General features: G+C 46.9%; 1 pseudogene; it reads right to left on the bottom strand.

Moving 5' to 3' along the window:
- Window positions 1-685: 685 nt before the first annotated feature.
- Window positions 686-1,416, bottom strand: LOC126584538 (uncharacterized; annotated as a pseudogene).
- Between the last annotated feature and the right edge of the window lie 5,663 nt (window positions 1,417-7,079).

A 7,079-nucleotide genomic window follows, 5' to 3' on the forward strand; every position in this document is an offset into this window, starting at 1 on the left:
ACACCTAGCATACATGTCCACAAGAGCAGTGCCCACATAGACATTTGGAATCAAGACCGTACTTAAAGCAATAAGTGTGAAGCTGCCTGCCATGGTTGTTATCAGAGACAGCGCCAGAAGCTTTCAACAACCTAGACAAGGTGAACTGGTTGGGTTCCAGCCCCTGGCGGAGCATCTCAGGAAACAAAACAAGGGCATCCTGAGGTCGATCGTGTTGAGAATAGCCAGAAATCAAGGCAGTCCAAGTGACCAAATCCTTGTGAGGCATTTGATTGAACAGGTTGCGAGCATTGGTCTCGGATCTGAGATGAGGAGGATAAGGATGAGGGCAGGTTCTCGAGCATCTCGACATGGGTCGTCGGTGCAATTGCAGAGGCGGAAGAAGGTTGCCGCAGGGCGTTGAGCTGCTGCGGCTGTTGTTCTCACGGCGAAGAAGAAGAAGGTGGGCAGGAGTTTGGCGAAGCGCTGCTACGGGAGTGGAATCGATGATGGCATTGGGCCGTCCCGTGGCGTGTGGTGAGCTGCAAGTCGAAGGCACGGCTGTCCGACTGAGGAGGAAGGAGGAAAGTAGTGGAGCCCCGATGGAGTGACTCGAGTGGGAGTGATCGGGAACCCAGAAGAGGATTCCAGATCCTTGGGAAAATGGAAATCGACCCGGAAAATGCTCCACGAACCGTTGTCAATGTCAAAGAGCGTGAAATACCAAGCAGTAAACAGAAAGCCTGCACTGGAGCTGTGAGGAAAATAGTGAATAGGCTTCCGCTTGACTGACGAGAGGAACAGGATGACAGTCTAGAACAATACTGTATCTCAAAGGCCTGATATTCATAAAAGCTGTGTCAGCTTTCAAAAATCTAACTATTTCCTGAATCACCAGCTTCCATTCTTTAAAATGAGTTTCCTGGAAGGTCCTCTTGCACTTCATCAACCAAGACTCTGAGCTGATTGAGCAGCTGCTGCACCATCTCTCGCCGATTCAAGAGCAAGCACACCATTAAAAACCTCGAAACAAACCGGAGCTGCTTGTTGACCAAGCTCAGGTCCTGAAACATGCCCTCCTTGAAGTACTCTCTGCTGAGAATCGCCTCGTAGAATATGTACGCCTCGGAGAGGTAGCTTGCCTCGCTGGTCCTCATGTACTGCCCCAAGTAGAGCTGCGCAATTCGCAAAGCGATCTCGCCAATCTCCGATCGCCGGAGACCGGACTCCACAAGTTTCTGGCGATTTTCTTGCTGAAATTTCCATAGCTGCGTGTACACCTTGAAGACCTTGTAGAAATACGCGTCGTACTCGTGCCTGTTGCGGTGGTAATAGGGGAGCTATCTGATTTTGGAGAATTTCTTGTCGGCTTTGTGGAGGAGAGAACAATAGATTTCGCTAACTGGGATGTTAGGGTTTTGCTGTGCTTGCATTGTCGTTTTGAGGCTACGGGCTCTGCGTTTGGGCTGTGTGCCAGTTTGGGCTTAGTGTTGCTTTGGAGAGATCTGGGTTTGGTTGAAGAGGTACGGTGAAGCCATGGGCAATGGAGATGACGGATTGGGCTTGGAGGCTGACACTTGGGCCTGGATGGCCTACTTTTGAGAGGCTTGCTGCTGATGGATATACATATATATATATATATATATATATTTGTATGTATATGTATGTAAAAGAAATCTTTTTTTTTTCTAAATACGTAATAACATATGTATTCAATTTTTTTTTTTTTTTTTTTTTTTGAAGAAACTGTAGTTTAATTTTGTACAAAGAAAATTGCAAATTTTCTTAACAAAATAAATTTGTAATGAAATTGACCTTCTTTAATAAAACATTTATTCTTTTGATTTTGATGTGACTGAACTCGAAATTTTGAATATTCAAGCTGCCTACGTACCCCTCCAAAGAAGAGATCAAGTCGTAACGTAGTTCAAATACATACATATTTTTTGGTATTTTCTTTTTTGTGCCGTTTGCAGTTTTAACTCATGCAGGCAAGGAGTGTTGGTGTCGTTTGCAGTTTCAGCTCGTGCAGACAAGGAGCATTTGGTGCCGTGTTGCAGTTTCAGCTCGTGCAGACAAGGAGCGTTGGTGTTGCCTTTTATGCTCGTGCAGACCAGGAGCGTTGTGCCATGCAGTTTAGGCTCGTGCAGGCAAGGAGCCTCGTGTCCTACAGTTTAGACTCGTGCGGACAAGGAGCTTTGTGTCTTGCAGTTTAGGCTCTTACAGACAAGGAGCGTTGTGCCATGCAGTTTAGGCTCGTGCAGGCGAGGAGCTTTGGTTCGTGCAGTTTAGGCTCGTGCAAACAAGGAGCATGAATTTGTTGCCTTTCACGGGTAGTAGCGCTTCAAGAATCTGCCGTTGATAGGGCCGATCTTCAAGCCGTCTTCCGCCATGATTAAGTAGGCACCATTGGTGTAGACTTCTTGTACTACGTATGGTCCATCCCATTTTGACGTGAACTTGCTCTTTGTCTTGTGAGTTGTGATGATAGGCCTACGCAATGAAAGGACGAGATCTCCCATTTGAAAAGATCGAGGGAGAACTTTCTTGTTGAAGGCTTTAGAAAGTCGAGCTTGATAACACTCCAAGTGTTGCTGGGTTTCGAGTCTTTTCTCATCCAGTGCCTCCAGTTCTTGAAGACGCAACTTTGCATTCTCTTCGTCAGTCAAGCCTTCTTGTATAGCCATCCTTAGCGAGGAGATTTGACTTTCGAGTGGTAGGACAGCTTCTACACCATATACAAGAGAATAAGGTGTGGCTTGGGTAGGCGTTCTATATGTTGTCCTGTATGCCCATAGGGCTTCGCTTATTCTTTCATGCCAGTCTTTCTTTGTTCTACCGATTACCTTCTTCAGGAGGTTGCACAATGTCTTGTTGAACGCTTCTGCAAGACCGTTGGCCGGAGCATGATACATGGAGGATTTGCGCTGCTTGAACTTGTATTTCTCGCAGAGCTCGTCCATGAGTCGGTTTGAGAACTGCTTTCCGTTGTCGGTGACGATGTAGCGAGGCACCCCATATCGATGGATGATATGTCCCTTGATGAAACAGACGACAGTTTCCTTCTTGACTTCCTTCAGGGGTATGGCCTCAGCCCACTTAGAGAAGTAATCTGTTGCAGCCAGGATGTAAGCCTCTCCCGTAGATGACTTTGGCGCAATTGGTCATACGACATCCAATCCCCATGCATCGAACGGCCATGAAGTAGCTGTGGGGTGTAATGGTTCAGGCGGTTGATGTATGAAGTTGGCGTGAAATTGGCAGGCTTAGCACCTTTTGGCGTATTCTAGGCAGTCCTTTACCATGCTTGGCCAGTAATAACCCATTCTTTTGAGCTGGAAATGAAGCTTTGGTCCAGACTGGTGCGCTCCACATATTCCTGAGTGTGCTTCTTCCATGGCTTGATTGGCTTCTTCCTCGCCTAGGCATCTCAGAAGTACCCCTTCAAACGATCGCCGGTAGAGTGTTCCTTTGTAATAGAGGAAGCGGTGTGCTCATCGACGTATTTCAGAGCGGTGTTTCGGATCATCTGGAAGCATTCCGTGCTCCAAGTAGTTGATCAGAGGCTGTCTCCATTCTTCAACGTTGACCGGAAGTATTGAAATAACGTTTGTATCACTTAATACCATTTCGGTGAAAAGCGGGATTACCCATCTTTGGCAGACTGGCACGTTTGTAGCTTCGTCTTCTCCTAATGTCATGCTCGAGGCTAGGTTGGCGAGAGCGTCTGCCATTTGATTCTCTTTTCTTGGCACGTGTTCTAATGTTACGGCCTCAAACCTTTGTAGCAACTGCGTTGCCAGCCGGAAGTATGGGACAAGGTCATCTTTCCTCACCTCATATTCAGTCAGGAGTTGATTGATTATGAGCTTGGAGTCGCCGTATATCTCGAGGGCTGCGATTTCCATGTTGATTGCCATTTGGAGCCCGAGGATCAGTGCTTGGTACTCAGCGACATTGTTGGAGCATAATTCGCTTAGCTGGAATGAATAAGGTAGTACTTGCCTTTGTGGCGACATGAATACTACTCCTGCCCCTGCTCCGTCTGCTCGTGCAGATCTGTCGAAGAACATCGTCCATGTCGGGAATATGTCGATGCAGAACACCTATTCGTCGGGCAGGTCGTCTGAGATTTTCCAATCGGCCGGGATTGGATGGTCGGCAAGGAAGTCTGCTAGCGCTTGTCCTTTCACGGCTTTAGCTGGGACGTAGATGATCTCGTATTGATTGAGAAGTAATGCCTATTTAGCTAGTCGCCCTGTCAAAACTGGCTTAGACATGACGTATTTGACCGGGTCAGCTTTAGCAACCAAGTGGATGGTGTAAGCATGCATGTAATGTCTGAGCTTCTGGATGGCAAACATCAAAGCCAGGCACATTTTTTCTATTGGGGAGTAGTTCAATTCAGCGCCGGTAAGCGTTCGACTGAGGTAGTAGAGCGCTCCTTCTTTCTGGGCCTCGTTTTCCTGTGCCAAGAGTGCTCCAACTGAACTTTCCTGAGCAGCAATGTACAATATGAGCGGTTTCCCTGGTACAGGTGCCCCCAGGACAGGTGGACTTGATAAATACTTCTTTATGCTTTCAAAAGCATTGTTGCATGCTTTGTCCCATACGAACGGAACATCTTTCTTCATGAGTCGACTGAACGGTTGACAACGCCCTGCAAGGTTGGAGATGAAGCGTCTGATGAAGGCTAGCCGACCTTGTAGACTTTTCAACTCGTGCAGGTTTCTTGGCTCGGGCATGCTTTGAATGGCCTTGATCTTTGATTGGTCTACTTCAATGCCCCGATGCTTGACAATGAAGCCAAGGAACTTTCCAGATGTGACGCCAAATGCACATTTTAACGGGTTCATCTTGAGGTTGTATTTTCGCAACCTTTCGAACACTACTCGCAAATCCTTCAAGTGATTTGATCTTTTCTTTGTCTTGACCACCACATCGTCCACATAACATTCTACGTTCTTGTGTAGCATGTCATTGAAGATCTTCTGCATCGCGCATTGATATGTAGCTCCAGCATTCTTTAGACCAAAGGGCATCACCTTGTAGCAGTAGATACCTTTTGGAGTGCGGAAGGCTGTTAGTTCCTCATCTTCAAGAGCCATACGAATTTGATTGTATCCAGAAGAGCCGTCCATGAATGATAGTGCCTCATGGCCAGTGGTTGCGTCCACCATGATTTCAATGATTGGCAAGGGGAAGTCATCCTTTGGGCAAGCATTATTGAGGTCTCGGAAGTCCACGCAAACACGTATTTGTCCGGATTTCTTAAGGACTATGACGATGTTGGAGATCCACTTGGGGTATTGCACCTCTCGAATGAAGCCTGCTTCGATCAACTTGTCAATCTCGGCCTCGATTTGTGGGATGAGCTCGGATCGATAGTGTCTTTGAGTTTGCTTTACTGGTCGCGTTCCAGGCTTGACTGCAAGATGATGCACAGCAATGATAGGGTCGAGGCCGGGTATTTCCTTGTAGGTCCAAGCAAAGACGTCCTTGAACTCTAATAGCAGTTGGTAATACTTCTCTATCTCGCCTGCACTTAGTAATGCACTCACGAAGATAGGCTTCGGTTCCTCACTTGTGCCTAAGTTGAGTTCTTTGAGATCGTCAACCGTGGCTTGCCCCCAATCTTCGAGTTATGATGGTGCTGCAATGACATCTTCTTCGAGGCTTTCATCTTCTTCACCTTCTTGGATTGTGATGTGGAAGACGTCTTGGGCTTCTTCTTCGGTGTTAACCTCTCGAGCTAGTTGGCGTGAAGATTATCCAGTGTGAATGATGGTGCGCCTTTTCACTTTCAGCGATCCAACTGTGTTAACCTCTAAAATTACGTGGCGCTTCATTCTTGAAGGAATGGAACTTCGAACGTCATCCTTTTCTGCTAGGCGATCGATCTCTTCTACTTCTGGTGTCGTCTTTCTCATTTTGGAAGGCTCTTTGGCTTCTCCAAGTCTTTCCATAACTGACTGTCGTGGAGGAAAGCTAGTCGTATTGCTTTGCTTTTTAGGTTTTGATAACCTTTTGAAAACAGAGCCTCGAGATACTGACGTGTTAAGCCATTTGAAGACGGAAGTTTTGTTTTGACCGCCAATGAGTTTAGGTGCCGAAACTCTGGGCTTTGAACGATTCATTCTATCGAATACTGATGTCCGGGGGGCAGGTTGAGGCTCCTCTTTATTTTGTATAATGCTTACGCTGATGTGTTGAGCGCTAGCATTTTTTGCCTTGCTGGAGATCTTCACCGGTGCATTTGGTGTGAAGCCAAGCCCAGCTTTGTTGTTGCTTACCCCGTAACCATGCTTCTCCAATTTCTTCTGAGTTTTAGTGAGATCACGTTCGTTGTCTTTGACGGTGTTCAAATCATTCTTTCCCAAATTTGCAGAGGAAGTGAAGTTATACCCAGCTTTCGACATAAGTTTGTAGGCGTTTGGATCAAAACCTTCTTCGGTCCTTTTGGTTGGGAGAAAGCTTGGTTCTACCCCCTTTGGCAGGCCTTTTATGAAGCCCTGTGATGGTTTTGCAACCTTAGTGTCGCCTAGCTAGGTCAGAGGCAAAACTGCATTCGTTTGGAGCAACTTTACATTATCTATGTGCCGCTGTGCATCGGCTTTGCTCGCTGCAGTTTCGAACGGGGATTGACCATTCTTTCTTCTCGACGTCGGGATGTACCGGAAGACGGGTACGCTTGGTCCATTTGAGGTCGTCCTGCTTCCTCTGGTTGTTGCAGGTTTAGAAAGCTCATCGTCGTTTTTGCTTGAAGATGGCATAGCTTCTTCTTCTTGCTTCTTGGGCATAGCTTGCCACTCCTGTTTTTTAGGCGCTGCTTTGCTCATGGATTTAATCTCTTTTGGAAGAGTTTCGGGCACCGTGTCTTCATTCATGTAGAACTTGGCGTCTGCGAAATGTGATTCAGCTTCGGTGAATGGCTTGGTATCGCCATAGATCACCTTCACTCGTTCTTGGTAAAATTTTAAACATTGGTGAAGGGTGGACGGTACCACTCCGTTCGCATGGATCCAAGGCCTTCCTAAGAGCAGACCGTAGGAAGTTCTCGCATCAATCATGTGGAACATCACGCTTGACTTGAGTTCACC

The sequence above is a fragment of the Malus sylvestris genome, chromosome 10 (assembly GCF_916048215.2).
Source record: "Malus sylvestris chromosome 10, drMalSylv7.2, whole genome shotgun sequence".
Lineage (NCBI taxonomy): Eukaryota > Viridiplantae > Streptophyta > Magnoliopsida > Rosales > Rosaceae > Malus > Malus sylvestris.